The following is a 15797-nucleotide window of genomic DNA, read 5'->3' as shown; positions in this document are numbered from 1 at the left end:
ATCTTTTCTTTTCTCTGTCTTCTGGTCCGTGGGGACATCTTTCCACAGTCGGGACAGAGGCATAAATAGCAATAATTATGCCCGGTCATCGACATGATTTTTCCACAGGTACAATACTTAAACCCCGGGCTTTTTGGGTTCCTTTTAGTGTTTGGGTAATTGCCAGGTTCTTGTGGCCTGGTTTTGGCCTCTGTTGGAAACAGGATGCTGGGCTTGATGGACCCTTGGTCTGACCCAGCATGGCAATTTCTTATGTTCTTATGATGCTGAGCTTGAAAGACTCTCAGTCTGACCTAGTATGGCAATTTCTTATGGTCTTCCTGAAACTGCTATTAATTAGCAGTTGAGGGCTGGAGTGAGATGGGAAATATATCAACTTTCCCTCCCACTCTCCTCCAACCAATTCATACTCTCTCAAGACACTCACCTCTCTTTTTCCATCTCTTATCCCATCTCCAGGGATAACCCCAGCACCCTTCCTTCTTCAAGGCCTGACTCCAGCACTCTATTTCCCCCTCCACCCTCTATATATCATTCACAGCTCCCTGACTTATGCTCTGGGATCTCCTTCCTTTTCTGCCATTTTGTCTTCAGCTGTGTCCCAAATCCTGGGATCACAAAGAATTGTAGATTGAGCTGTGTTTACTACAGCCCCTTCCCTCCCATTTCTCCCTACATGCAGCCTGATAACACAGGAGGGGAGGAATGAGGCTGGAACAGACACTGCAGAACAGAAAACTGTCCTACTCCCTTCCTCCTGTTCCCTGCAGGAGCCTAAAGGGGAGTAACTTTCAAATGTATTTCTGGAGAGTTACCTGGTATTGGGATCAGATGGCACTTTTTGTATTGGAGGCAACTGCCTACATTGTCTATTGGTACATTCAGGCCTGGGCTCAGAAATGAAACCCAGATTTCCTATATGGCAGTACACAGCACTGATACCAAGTATTCAGGCCCACCCAGAGTTCTACAGTGTCACTATGTAAATAATCTAGGAACTAGAAGGCATTAAAAGTAAAGGCAGTGACTGCAATGTCATGTCAGAAGTACATTGAGGCTCATAGTTCCTTTAATCAAAACAGCTCTGCTCAATTTAACTTAACACCTGACATGATTACTTGGATTGCTGAGATATTTAAATAATTTCTGCCACAAGGGAAACAAGGTGATAAAGTTGTCATTTTATATTAAAGGAGACCAAACATTTAGAGGAAACAGATGATCAAACAGAGGATACTGATGCAGAAATGTTTGCAAGACTGTGAAATGGATTTTTTTCCATTCCAGTTATGACAGAATATGCCATATATGAAGACAACATAGTAAGAGTTGAATTTCACCAGTTCAACTCAACATTGATCTCTTTCTAATTTTATGCATTTGCATGCAAGATTCAGTCCTACTTTTCTTAGGGATATCAGAATTACAATTACTTGTATGCACTGGGACAAAACCAGAACTGGATCAGCCTCCCTGAATGACCTGATTGAGGTAGCAACTGTAGAAGCAACTGTAGTAGTATCATACTCATCTGCCTTCAGAACTGATCAGATGTGCCATGGAAAAGTCACCATTGCCTGATGTTCAGAACCAGACTAGTAGCTGAACTCTGCTCTCAGCACAAACAGTCACCAGTAGTGGCTCTTAAACATGTAGAAGCTCCTTTCTGAAAACATGTCCATTCATGCATTCCTCTTCTTCCTAGGTGGAGTATGAGTCCTGGAGAGTAGTAATTGCATCCACATGACTTCCGGACAGTGCTGCAAGCCACTATATTGTGAAAACTAGATTACTGCAATGCCATACTACTTGGTCTCCCCAAAAACAACATACAACCGCTACAGATGCTACAAAATGCTGCAGCACGCTTACTCACAAATATTACTCCTTATTTACCGCTATTAAACTTTATCGGTCGCTCTCCCCACAATTATTTGCAATTAAATCTGCCATTATCCTTAGATTTTGACAATCCTTAGTTTAAGTGTTAAATGTATTACATTTTGTATTTAATTTATTTATCACGTTATGATATATGTTCTCATTTCTTTACATTGTCTGTAAAGCCTGTTGCTAATTTACTGTTTATTGTGAACCGAGGTGATGTTATTAACGTGCCGCGGTATATAAAAAACCACCAAATAAATAAACAAATAAATAAATAAATAAATAGGCACCATGCAAGACTCTGATAACTTACTCCACTTTGTTTGGCACACACAGTACCTTCTCCTTTTCCCCTTCTGAGCTTCTTCCTTTGAGTTCTTCCTGCCTTATCCCCAGGCTGAGTGAGACAGGGAGAGCATGCATGGAGCAATGGATGCAATTCATTCTGAGTGTTGTGAGCCGCAGCTTTGGAGGAGCTCTGGCAGCCACGTGAGGCAGCCAAGGTAACTAGATGAGATGGCAGTTCACATCACAGACTTCTCACTTCTCCTGCACTTGTACACAGAGCAAACTGGTCCATTGTGACAAGTTTAGGTGCATCTCTGTCCCTTCGCTCCCTTCGTTTTAAAATTTGAAAGATATTGGTGGGCTTTCAATGCTTCTCTTTTGACCATACAAGTCCTCTCCATGTTTGCATTGCCTGCCCTATGGAGATTGGTGTGCATTACAACACTTTTATTACTCTAAGTGTGCCATGGGCTTGAAAAAGTCGGGAAACACCATTCTAGACTGATAAATCAAGAAGAACCAATTTCACTTCTGAAGAATGTAATCTCATAATGGAGAAATTACTTACCTGATTTTGTTTTCCTTAGTGTAGACAGATGGACTCAGGACCAGTGGATTTATGCTCCCGTGCCAGCACATGGAGATGGAGCAAGCTGATGGCACAGTATACATAACCCTGCAGTGACCCCAGTCTGCCAGTATTCTCTTCAAAAGCAACTGTGGGCAGATTAGTAAAAAAAACTTGATTAAAAGCATGATTAAAAACAGGTAACCAGAACTGTACTCAACCAACCATAAACACTGAACTCACATAAGATTCTAGGTACCCCAAGCTAGGGAGTGGATGAACACTTACAGGTAATCCCTTGGGACCCAGAGCCCCAAAGGAGGACTACTGACACACTCAGGTGGCAGCAGAGGTCGGGAAGCTGAGTCCATCTGTCTACACTAAGGAAAACAAAATTATCAGGTAAGAAATTTCTCCATTTCCTAGCATGTAGACAGATGGACAGCACCAGTGGGATGTACCAAAGCTACTCTCCAACAGGGTGGGAGGCTGCCTGCGGTACAATCAACACCGCACATGCAAAGGCAGCATCCTCCCGGGCCTGCATATCCAGACGATTAAACCCTGGAATAAATGTGTAAGGAGGACCACATCGCAGCTCGGCAGATATCGACGGGAGACAACAGACTAACCTTCACTCATGACACTGCCTGAGCCGGCAATGTATTTCCAGCATCCACATATGCAGCCAACCACTTCCTTAATCCAACAAAGCTATGGTAGCCTGCAAAGCTGGAGCACCATGCTTACTCCCGCTATGGAGATCAAACAAGCGATCTGTCTTTCAAAAAGACTCAGAGACCTCCAGATACCGCACGACAAGATGCTTAACATTAAAGGAGCACAAAAGGCAAAACTCCTCCGTATCCCTGACCTTATCCAGGGATGGCAAGGAGATGGTCTGATTCAAATGAAAGTCCGAGACTACCTTCGGCAAGAAGGATAGAACAGTACTCAGCTGTAACGCCCCCGGAGTCACCCGAAGGAACGGCTCCCAGCAAAACAAGGCCTGCAGCTCAGAAATCTGTCGCGCAGAACATATAGCCACCAGGAACACAGTCTTCAAAGTCAACAACCGTAAGGAAAGGCTACGCAGTGGTCAAAACATAGGGCCTGCCAAAATGTCCAGCACCAAATTAAGACTTCACAATGAAACCGGTAACCTCAAGGGAGGCCTAAGGTGCTTCACTCCCTTCAAAAAAAACGGAACACATCAGGATGAGAAGACAAGGAAACACCATTTACCAGGGCTCTGAAACAGGAAAAAGTTACAACCTGCACCTTCAAGGAATTAAGGGCCAAGCCTTTAGTCAATCCATCCTGCAAAAAATCCAGAATGAGAGGGATATTAACTGAACAGTGAAGAAACCCCCGCTTCTCACACCAGGCCTCAAAAACTCTCCAAACCCACACATAAGCCAAGGAAGTTGAGAGCTTGAGAATGTGGAGGAAAGTGGCAATCACTGCATAGGAATAACCACGCTTTAACAGGCGAGCCCTCTCAAGGGCCAAACCGTAAGACAGAATAGAGTTGGATCCTCGTGAAAACCAGTCCCTGCTGAAGCAGATCCTTGTGCGGCGGAAGACGAAGGGGGGGCCTCCATCAGGAGTCATTGCAAATCCACATTCTAAGGACTCCTGGGCCAATCCGGCGCCACAAGGAGTACTAGCCTCCTGTGGCCTTCGATCTTGCAAATTATCTTGCCTAGCAAGGGCCACAGAGGAAAGGCATAAAGCAATCTCTCTTCCAGCCAGACCTGTATGAGAACGTCTATGCCCAGGGATAATGTATCTCTCCTGCAACTGTAGAAGCGAGGAACCTTTGCATTTTTGAGAAGTCCCCAGCAGAACTAAGAACGGAAGGCCCCAGCTATCCACAATCACTGAAATACCTCAGCTGGCAACACCCACTCTCCTGATTCCAGATGCTCACTGCTGTGAAAGTCCACTCTTATATTGTCTTTTCCTGCAATATGAGAAGCTGGAATCATCGCAAATGACCTTCTGCCCATTCCATCAGCTGGTCTATTTCCTGCAACACTTGCTGGCTCTTGGTTCCTCCCTGGGATTGATATAGGCCACCACTGTTATGTTGTCCGACATCACGTGAACCGCTTGATTCTGCAGCCTGTGGCTGAAATACAAGCATGGCAGCCGTACCGCCAGGGTCTCCAGGTGACTGATGTTCCAGCGGGACTCCGGCATTCCAGCGGTCCTGGGCCATTAACTCCAGACAGTGAGCCCCCTCCCCCCCCCAACCATGGAGACTCACATCTGTTGTGAATACCAACCAGGTCGGAGAGGACAAGGGGACTCCCTTTCTCAGATGATCCTCCTGCAACCACCACTGGAGGCGGGAGCAGATTTCCAGCAGCAAGTGGAGCCGAACTGCATAATCCTGAAATTGCAGATTCCAACAAGAATGCAGAGAGTGCTGAAGATGGCACCAATTCCAGGGTAGCTGCCATCAAATCAAGTACTTGCAGGTAGGACCACACCGTCAGGAATACGGTGTTCATCAACTGATGCACTTGAGACTCCAATCTCTGGATCCGAACTTCCGGTAGGAAAAATCTGTCCTCTCCCGTGTCGAACTGGACCCCCAAATACTCCAACGACTGAGGTGGCTGAAGATTGCTCTTGGTCAGATTCACCACCCAATCGAGCTCCTGCAATGAGATCAACTTGTGTGTCACCAGGCAGCTCTCTTACTGAGTAATGGCTCGAATCAGCCAGTAGTCCAAATGCGGGTGGCACCAGGATTCCTTCTTTTCGCAAGGCCACCGCTACCACCACCATAATCTTGGAAAATGTTCTGGGAGCAGTGGCAATACCAAAAGGCAGCGCCCAAAACTGATAATGGTGCCCCAACACCACAAAGCGTAGAAAGGGTTGGTGTTCCAATTGGATGGGAATATGAAGGTAAGTCTCTGCCAGATCCAAGGAGGTCAGAAATTCCCCCGACTGTACCACCATTATTACAGAGCATAAGTTTCCATTCGAAAAGGAGTCAGCTTTAAGTGATGGTTGACCCTCTTGAGATGAGAGAAGTCCTCTTTCTTGGGCACAACAAAATAAATGGTATATCGCGCCATACCTTCTTGAGATGTGGGTACCGGAACCACAGCCCTCCACCAGAGACTTGCCCCACTTACTAGCCAGTTTGTTCAACTCGCTCCCAAACAAGAGTGAGCCTTTAAAGGGCATCTTGGTAAGATTGGCTTTGGAAGCTGTGTCAGCTGACCAATTTCGCAACCAGAGTTGACACCTGGCTGCTATCATCAAAGCCACTCCCTTGACCGAGGTGCGGACCAAATCACAGCCTGCGTTTGCTAAAAAGGCAGCAACAGGCTCCACAACCGCTATGGAACTTCCTTCAGACTCATCAACCTCCTGAGAGAGAAGCAGACAAGATCGCGCCACTAGGGCACATATTAGGAGGCAATCTGTAAATTCATCGCCACTGCCTCAGGCTTGCTTAAGAATAGCCTCGCTCCTTCTATCATGTACATTCTTCAAGGCCACTCTTCCCTCTTTGGGGATAGTTGTCCGCTTAGACACGGCACATACCAGAGCATCCACTTTGAGAAAACGCAAACGCTCTCTCACAGCCAGATCGGGGGTACATAAGAACTTACCATGCTGGGTCAGACAAAGGGGTGTATCAAGCTCAGCATCCTGTTTCCAACAGAGGCCAACCAGGCCACAAGAACCTGGCAATTACCCAAACACCATGAAGATCCCATGCTACTGATGCAATTAATAGCAGTGGCTATTCCCCAAGTAAACTTGATTAATAGCAGTTAATGGACTTCTCATCCAAACCTATTTTGAACCCAGCTACACTAACTGCACGAACCACATCCTCTGGCAACAAATTCCAGAGCTTAATTGTGCGTTGAGTGAAAACGAATTTTCTCTGATTAGTCTTAAATGTGCTACTTGCTAACTTCATGGAATGCTCCCTAGTCCTTCTATCATCTGAAAGTGTAAATAACCGATTCACATGTACTCGTTCAAGACCTCTCATTATTTTAAAGACCTCTATCATATCCCCCCTCAGCCATCTCTTCTCCAAGCTGATCAGCCCTAACCTCTTCAGCCTTTCCTTATAGGGCAGCTGTTCCATCCCCTTTATCATTTTGGTTGCGCTTCTCTGTACCTTCTCCATCGCAACTATATCTTTTTTGAGATGCGGCAAAAAGAATTGCACACAGTACTCAAGGTGCAGTACAGAGGCATTATGACATTTTCTGTTTTATTAACCATTCCCTTCCTAATAATTCCTAACATTCTGTTTGCTTTTTTGACTGCTGCCGCACACTGAGCCGACAATTTTAAAGTATTATCCACTATGATGCCTAGATCTTTTTCCTGGATGGTAGCTCCTAATATGGAACCTAACATTGTGTAACTACAGTAAGGATTATTTTTCCCTATATGCAACACCTTGCACTTGTCCACATTAAATTTCATCTGCCATTTGGATGCCCAATCTGCCAGTCTCACAAGGTCCTCCAGTAATGTATCACAACCTGCTTGTGATTTAACTACTCTGAATAATTTTGTATCATCCGCAAATTTGATAACCTCACTCGTCGTATTCCTTTTCAGATCATTTATATATATATATATATATATATATATTGAAAAGCAGCAGTCCAAGTACAGATCCCTGAGGCACTCCACTATTTACCCTTTTCCACTGAGAAAATTGACCATTTAATCCTACTCTTTGTTTGTCTTTTAACCAGTTTGTAATCCACGAAAGGACATCGCCTTTTTAGTCAAAATATCTTCATTCAAAAATTGAAAGAAGGATCCAACAGAACAAAATAGGATAAAGCATAAGCGTTGACAAGTTAAATATAAGACATTGATAAGAACGGCTAAGAGAATTTGAAAAGAAGTTGGCCATAGAGGCAAAAACTCACAGTAAAAACTTTTTAAAATATCTCCGAAGCAGAAAGCCTGTGAGGGAGTCAGTTATACTGTTAGATGATCAAGGGCTTAAAGGGGCACTTAGAGAAGATAAAGCCATCAGAGAGAGATTAAATGATTTCTTTGCTTCTGTGTTTACTGAAGTGGGTGTTCCGGAGAAGGTTTTCATGGATAATGATTCATATGGCCTGAATCAAATCACGGTTAACCTAGAAGATGTGGTAGGCCTGATTGACAAACTGAAGAGTAGTAAATCACCTGGACTGGATGGTATACACCCCAGGATTCTGAAGGAACTCAAAAATGAAATTTCAGATCTATTAGTAAACATTTGTAACCTATCATTAAAATCATCCATTGTACCTGAAGACTGGAGGGTGGCTAATGTAACCCCAATATTTAAAAAGGGCTCCAGGGAGATCCAAGAAACTACAGACCAGTGAGCCTGACTTCAGTGCCAGGAAAAATAGTGGAAAGTGTTCTAAATATCAAATTCACAGAACATGTAGAAAGACATGTTTTAATGGAACAAAGTCAGCCTGGCTTTACCCAAGGCAAGTCTTCCCTCACAAATCTGCTTCACTTTTTTGAAGGGGTTAATAAGCATGTAGATAAAGGTGAACCGGAAGATGTAGTGTAGGCGTTTGACAAAGTAGATGTAGTGTATTTGGATTTTCAGAAGCATTTGACAAGGTTCCTCATAAAAGGCTTCTAGGAAAAGTAAAAAGTCATGAGATAGATGGCAATGTCCTTTCGTGGATTACAAACTGGCTAAGACAGAAAACAGAGAGTAGAATTAAATGGACAATTTTCTCAGTGGAGGGAAGTGGGCAGTGGAGTGCCTCAGGGATCTGTATTGGGACCCGTGTTTTTCAATATATTTATAAATGATTTGGAAAGGAATACGACGAGTGAGGTAATCAAATTTGCAGATGATACAAAATTGTTCAGAGTAGTTAAATTACAAGCAGATTGTGATAAATTGCAGGAAGACCCTGTGAGACTGGAAAATTGGGCATCCAAATGGCAGATGAAATTTAGTGTGGATAAGTGCAAAGTGATGCATATAAGAAAAAATAACCCATGCTATAGTTATACAATGTTAGGTTCCACATTAGGAGCTACCACCCAAGAAAGGGATCTAGGCATCATAGTGGATAACACATTGAAATCATCGGTTCAGTGTGCTGCGGCAGTCAAAAAAGCAAACAGAATGTTGGGAATTATTAGAAAGGGAATGGTGAATAAAATGGAAAATGTCATAATACCTCTGTATCACTCCATGATGAGACTGCACCTTGAATACTGTGTACAATTCTGGTCGCTGCATCTCAAAAAAGATATAATTGCAATAGAGAAGGTACAGAGAAGGGCGACCAAAATGATAAAGGGGATGAAGCAGCTTCCCTATGAGGAAAGACTAAAGAGGTTAGGACTGTTCAGCTTGAAGAAGTGTCGATTGAGGGGGGATATGATAGAGGTGTTTAAAATCATGAAAGGTCTAGAACAGGGAGATGTGAATCGGTTATTTACTCTTTCGGATAATTGAAGGACTAGTGGCACTCAATGAAGTTAGCATGTGGCACATTTAAAACTAATCAGAGAAAGTTCTTTTTCACTCAACGCACAATTAAACTCTGGAATCTGTTGCCAGGGGATGGGCTGGTGTAGTTAGTGCAGCTGGGTTTAAAAAAGGATTGGATAAGTTCTTGAAGAAGAAATCCATTACCTGCTATTTATTAAATTGACTTAGGGGCGGATTTTAAAAGGAGCGCGAACAGCGTACTTTTGCTTGCGCATCAGACTCAAGCAAAAGTACGCTGGATTTTAGTAGATACGCGCGGAGCCGCGCGTATCCACTAAAATCCTGGATCGGCGCGTGCAAGGCTATCGATTTTGTATAGCCGGCGCGCGCCAAGCCGCGCTGCCTACCCCCGTTCCCTCCAAGGCCGCTCCGAAATCGGAGCGGCCTCGGAGGGAACTTTCCTTTGCCCTCCCCTCACCTTACCCTCCCTTCCCCTACCTAACCCACCCGCCCGGCCCTGTCTACACCCCCCCTTACCTTTGTCGGGGGATTTACGCCTCCCGGAGGGAGACGTAAATCCCCGCGCGCCAGCGGGCCTGCTGCGTGCCGGGCCGCGACCTGGGGGCGGGTACGGAGGGCGCGGCCACGCCCCCGGACCGCCCCGGGCCGTAACCACGCCCCCGTACCCGCCCCCAAAACGCTGCCGACACGCCCCCGAAACGCCGCGCGGTTCGGGCCCGCCCCCCGACACGCCCCCCTCCGAAAACCCCGGGACGTACGCAAGTCCCGGGGTCTGCGCGCGCCGGTAGGCCTATGTAAAATAGGCTCACCGGCGCGCAGGGCCCTGCTCGCGTAAATCCGGGCGGATTTACGCGAGCAGGGCTCTTAAAATCCGCCCCTTAGAAAATAGCCACTGCTATTACTAGCAACAGTAACATGGGATAGACTTAGTTTTTGGGTTCTTGCCAGGTTCTTATGGCCTGGATTGGCCACTGTTTGAGACAGGATGCTTGGTCTGACTCAGTATGGCATGTTCTTATGACCAAGGAACACTCAGTATGGCATGTTCTTATGACCAAGGAACACTTCTGAGGGACCACAGGTATTGTCTCAGGAATTCTCTACTGGTGGAGGGACCTTTAGGTATCATACCAGGAGAGTGGAGCTTTCTTTTCCTGTATTTAGAATTTCAAATTTTTCCTTTCAAAAAGCTCAAAGCAATCCCCATAGGGAGATGCTTGTCCACCCTCTGCTGGAGTCAGAGAATATTGGCAGGCTAGGTCACTGCAGGGTTATGTATACTATGACATCAGCTTCCTCTGTCTCCATCTGCTGGCAGGGGAGCATAAACCCACTGGTCCTGAGTCCATTTGTCTACACGCTAGGAAACTGAATTTTGAACACAAAAAAAAACCAGTTTTACACTCGCTTCATTGGCTTCCAGTCCACCAATGAATTATATATAAAACAGCAGCCATTACACATAAGCTGTTAATGAACAAAAATACACAATGGATTAGTGCAACCCTCTAAATATATACCTCATCTTGATCCCTCTGTTCTAAAACTCAAAATCTGCTGGATATTCCCTCTCAGAGAGAAACCCATATGATAGAGACGTGGGACAGGGCTTTTTCAAATTGTTGGACCTAAAATATGGAATGATTTTCCTATTAATATCAGGAACACACAATATACAAAATTCTTTAAAAAGTTACTTAAAACCCATCTCTTTAAAGAAGCCTTTGAGAAGTCTAATTAAATTAATTTTAGAAATATTTATATTCTGCCTATAATGGTAAATCGTGCTAGGTGGATCACAGCTGAATCATCATCTTAACAATCATACATGATAAATACCTTAATTAAAACAATTATAAAACATAAAATCAATAATATAAAAACAATATCTAAATTTCTGTTTGAGTACCAAAGAGCAATCTTTATCCCTACAGTTTGAAAGCCTGCATAAATAAGTGTGCTTTCAACTACTTTCTGAATAACACTGATAACACTGACAGCCCGCAGGGCTATAGGCAGAGTTCCACAAAGAGTTAGACCCTGAACTAAAAGTGTTCTTGAACATGTTTCTTGCAACCGTGCTGTCTTGATTGTAGGAATTGCTAATAGATTTTTATGACCAGATCTCAACACATGATTGGGGCATAAGGTTTCAGTAAGTTTGCCAAATAACTAGGGCTCTCTAATTTAAAAGCCTTATAAACCAAAATTAAAATTTTAAATTCAATCCAGTATCTTACAGGAAGCCAGTGAAGCTCCCACAACCTTGGGGATATATGCTCCCAATGCTGACTGCCCAATATCAGGTGGGCTGCTTTTAAAGCAGTTCCATAAACAGGGAGTTACAGTAATCGGCAATAGACAGCACAAATGCTTGGACCACAGTGTAATGTGGCACTTATGGATCATGCTGGTTAAATACATATGGTTTTTAGTATTTATGTTTTAATTATTATGTATGTTTTGCTATAACCCATCCCGAACTTTGGAAGGCATGGGTAAAAAAATATTTTAAATAGGTCTCTTAAAAGCCAGCCTATTTTATTTTTGCAAAGAATCCATTGAAAGTTATTCTAGTACATTCAACAATTAAACAAATTACAGTAAATGAATGAAAAAGCCCAAATAAAACTATATTTTTGCATAATGAAGTTTGCACAGCCTTTATCTAGCGGAAGAGGGAACAATTTCAGGTGTGACTAAAGGAACAAAAATTCCAATTCAGACAGACATTCTGTGGATGCTCTGAATCTACCTTGAAAGGACATTGTAATATATATATATTTTATTTTTATTTTATTTTTTTATTTTTTTACCTGACAGGAACATTGCTTAATACATCTCTCTTGTCAACATACATTTTATTTATTTATTTTTTTGATGCTTTTTTATACCGGCATTCATGAGAGTGTCATATCATGTCGGTTTACAGAAAACTGGGGTACAATAACCTTAAAACATTAACATAGTAAAGAAGTAAAAAAGTTACAATAAAACAGGGGTGAAAAAACTGGGGGAAGAAGACGACAGAGCATAGGTAACTCGAAAATAATGCCAGTTATTTGGAGTGTTCTGCGAGTTCTAGAAAATATATAAGAAGAGATCTTTTCTTTTTTGGCATTTTTCTCTATAGGTATGTGTCACTTCACTTCACCGAATCGGAGGCCTTAGCTATGGAAATCAGTGAATTTATGTAAAGGCTTGTTTAAATAACCAAGTCTTAAGCCTTTTTCTAAAAGTCAGTAGGCAGGGCTCTTGTCTGAGTTCAGAGGGAACAGTATTCCAAATGGTTGGACCCGCTGTAGAGAAGGCCCGTTCTCTTGTGCTTATGTGGTGAGTCGCTTTGGTTGGAGAGGTGTATAGGGATCCTCTGTAGGCTTCTCTCATCGGTCTGGATGAGGTGTGTAGTCTGAGTGGGATTTGAAGGTTAAGAGGTACTTGATTGTGGATGATTTTGTGGATAATTGTCAGGGACTTGTGTAGAATTCTGAAACGTATAGGAAGCCAGTGAAGATTTTTTAGGATGGGGGAGATGTGTTCTCTTCTGCCCGAGTTTGTCAGTATTCTGGCTGCCGCATTTTGAAGCATCTGAAGCGGTTTGGTTGATGAGGTGGGTAGACCTAGCAAAATGGAATTGCAGTAGTCTATCTTGGAGAATAGGACAGCTTGGAGGACCGTTCTGAAGTCTTGAAAGTGAAGAAGAGGTTTAATTCTTTTTAGTACTTGCAGTTTATGAAAGCCGTTCTTGGTTGTGTTGTTGATGAATGTTTTTAGATTCAGATGGTTGTCTATTAATACTCCCAAGTCTCTAGCTTGAGTGACAAAGTTATTTTTTAGTGACTTTTGAGGTGTATTGCTGTCATCCGGTGAGATGAGGAGGATTTCAGTCTTGGCTGGAATGAGTATAGGGTTTAGGCTAGAGAGGAGGAGGTTGATCTCTTGGAGGTAATTTTCCCAGTATTTGATTGTTTTTGTAATGGATTCTGTTATTGGGATCAGGATTTGGACGTCATCAGCGTATAGGAAGTGTTTTAGTTTTAGATTAGTTAGCAGTTGGCACAGGGGTAGTAGGTATATATTTAAAAGGGTGGGGGGCAAGGAGGAGCCCTGAGGAACTCCTAGGGAGGAATTGATGCGAGGGGACTCTTTGTTGTGGATTCTTACTTTGTAGCCTCTGTTACTGAGAAAAGATCTGAACCAACTAAAGGCAGTTCCTGTTATTCCGATGTCTGCTAGTCGGTCGAGGAGGATGGAGTGGTTTACGGTATCTAAAGCCGCTGAGAGGTGAAGAAGGATTAGTAAGAAGGATTGTCCTTTGTCCAAACTCATGATGAGGTGGTCAGTCAATGAGATGAGTAGGGATTCGGTGCTTAGTGCCTTACGGAACCCGTATTGGGTAGATTGGAGTATTTTGTGATCTTCGAGATAATCCGAGAGCTGAGAGTTGACTAATTTCTCCATAATCTTGGCTATAAAAGGTAGGTTAGAAATAGGGCGGAAGTTATTAGGTTCATTGGGATCTAAGTTAGCTTTTTTAGAAGAGGTTTAAGAGAGGCGAGTTTAAGGGTGTCTGGGAAGATACCTTGTGATAAGGAGCAGTTTATGATATCAGCCAGAGGTTTGGAGATGGTGTCAGGTATCAGCAAGAGTAGTTTAGTTGGAATTTGGTCGTTGGGGTGGGTGGAGGGTTTCATTTTCTTCAACAGAGTTTGAATCTCCAGAGCGGTAGTGGGTTCAAACGATTCAAGTGAAATCTCATTGTTTGGGAGATGGTAGGAGCTAGGAGAGGAGGATGGACATGGAGGTAGAAGAGTTAAGAGGTTTGAGATTTTGCTTTGGAAGAAGAGTGCCAGTTCGTCAGCTTTGGATTGTGCTTGGTGGTTGGGAATAGATGGGACGCTGGTTTGTGTTAGATTAGATACGTAGGAGAATAATGCTTTAGTGTCGAAAGTGAGGTTGTGGATCCTTTGTGCGTAGAAATCTCTTTTTGATCGTAAGGTTGAATGCCTGTAGAGGTGGAGGGCAGATTTGTAAGCAGATAGTGTGCGGGTGGATGGGGCTTTACGCCATTTATTTTCTGCCTGTCTGAGATTTTGTTTGAGGTTTCGTAGTTCATTTGTAAACCACGGTTGTTTTCTGTGCGAGGTAGGGTTGATTTTTTTGGTTGATAGTGGACATAGTGTATTTGCTACTGTCTCTGTGATATTGCTCCAGGAAAGGAGAGCTGAGTTGGGATTTGAGAGGTCTAAGTGAGGAAGTTCTTTGGCTAGGTGATTGCTGAGGACATCGGATTGGCATGCTCTCCTATAGTGAAAAGAGGATTGAAGGGGTTGTGTATCATGGGTTTCTTCCATAGTGAAGGTAGCAGAGTGGTCCGACCAGGGTATCAGGGTGCATTTGGGGGTGTAAGAGTGTGTGAGGCCGGAGTTTATGAAAATAAGGTCCAGGGTGTGTCCTGCTTTGTGGGTGGGCTTGTTGATGATCTGCTTGAAGCCTATGGCTGTGAGGGAGGTGAGAAATGCCTCACAATTGGTGGTGCGTGGGATATTATCAACATGGAAGTTGAAATCCCCTAGGATCATGGCTGGGGAGTCCAGATTTGTATGTTTTGCAATAAATTCTATAATGGGGGAGGCGTCAGAGTCAAGAAGTCCTGGTGGAGCATAGGTGAGGAGGATTTGGAGTTGGTTGGTTTTGAAAAGGCCTAATTCAATTTTGGAATCCATTTTTGGAATACATCTACAGAGTTATGCTGAAAAGGTTGAATAATGCACAGGGTCAAACAGCAGAAGGGTCTGTCAAGTTACAATTTCTGTCTGTTTTACCTATGTTATGAGCAGCAGCAAGATACTCAAGAGTCTCAACAAATACCATGAGTTCAGTAAAATCACGTGCGGCTTCAGTACTCACTAGTACAGTGGTTCTCAACCTTTTTTTTCCTATCAGGATACACCTGAGAGATGATGCTCACATGCATGATACACTGAACACGTGACCATCATGGGACTTAATATAAGCATATGCTCTGCATCCACAAGAGTCCTCCGCTTCCTAACAATCAGGCCTATCCAGTACCGAGCGGTAGGAAGAGCTGCGTTAGTGCCTACGGCACCCGCGGTTACCGCCCGCACAGTGCAGCTCACCTACCGCTCGATCCTGAAGCCTAATTATATGTAAATGTAAGCCGCGTCCGAAAAGCCTTAGGCCCGCGCAACCCAGGATACTGGATAGAGCGCCTATACAGGATCCTGGGTGCGCGGGCCTAAGGCTTCACGCCACGCTGGTATCTGTCATTTCAAATGTCATTTGAAATGACAGATACCAGGAAGCAACGGCAAAGCGACTTTTCAGTGTCCCCCCCCCCTCCTCTCGGAGCAGGGCGCGAAAAGCCGCCTTGCTCCGGGAGGAGGGGGGCCACTGACAGCGGCGAAGCTTTCCCCCAGCCCGGACACCGGCGAAGCCAGAAGACAGCGGCGGAGAAACGGCGAAACGACTTTTCAGTGTCCCCACTCCTCTCGCAGCAGGGCGCGAAAAGCCGCCTTGCTCCGGGAGGAGGGGGGACACTGA

At 44.0% G+C, this 15797-nt stretch overlaps 1 protein-coding gene across 2 annotated transcripts in view; it reads right to left on the bottom strand.

Annotated features, from left to right (window-relative positions):
* The window catches only part of WDR17 (WD repeat domain 17), a 533217-nt gene extending 517888 nt beyond the window's left edge, over positions 1–15329 (bottom strand). For both annotated transcript variants that reach the window (XM_029578099.1, XM_029577946.1), the window contains exon 1: positions 10751–15329. The gene's annotated coding sequence lies outside the window, so the exon portion shown is untranslated. The remainder of the gene's footprint in view (positions 1–10750) is intronic.
* Between the last annotated feature and the right edge of the window lie 468 nt (positions 15330–15797).

This window comes from Rhinatrema bivittatum, chromosome 1, assembly GCF_901001135.1.
Source record: "Rhinatrema bivittatum chromosome 1, aRhiBiv1.1, whole genome shotgun sequence".
Taxonomy (NCBI): Eukaryota; Metazoa; Chordata; class Amphibia; order Gymnophiona; family Rhinatrematidae; genus Rhinatrema; species Rhinatrema bivittatum.
Note: the sequence above shows the minus strand (reverse complement) of the source record. Positions and strands in the feature narration are given on the sequence as shown.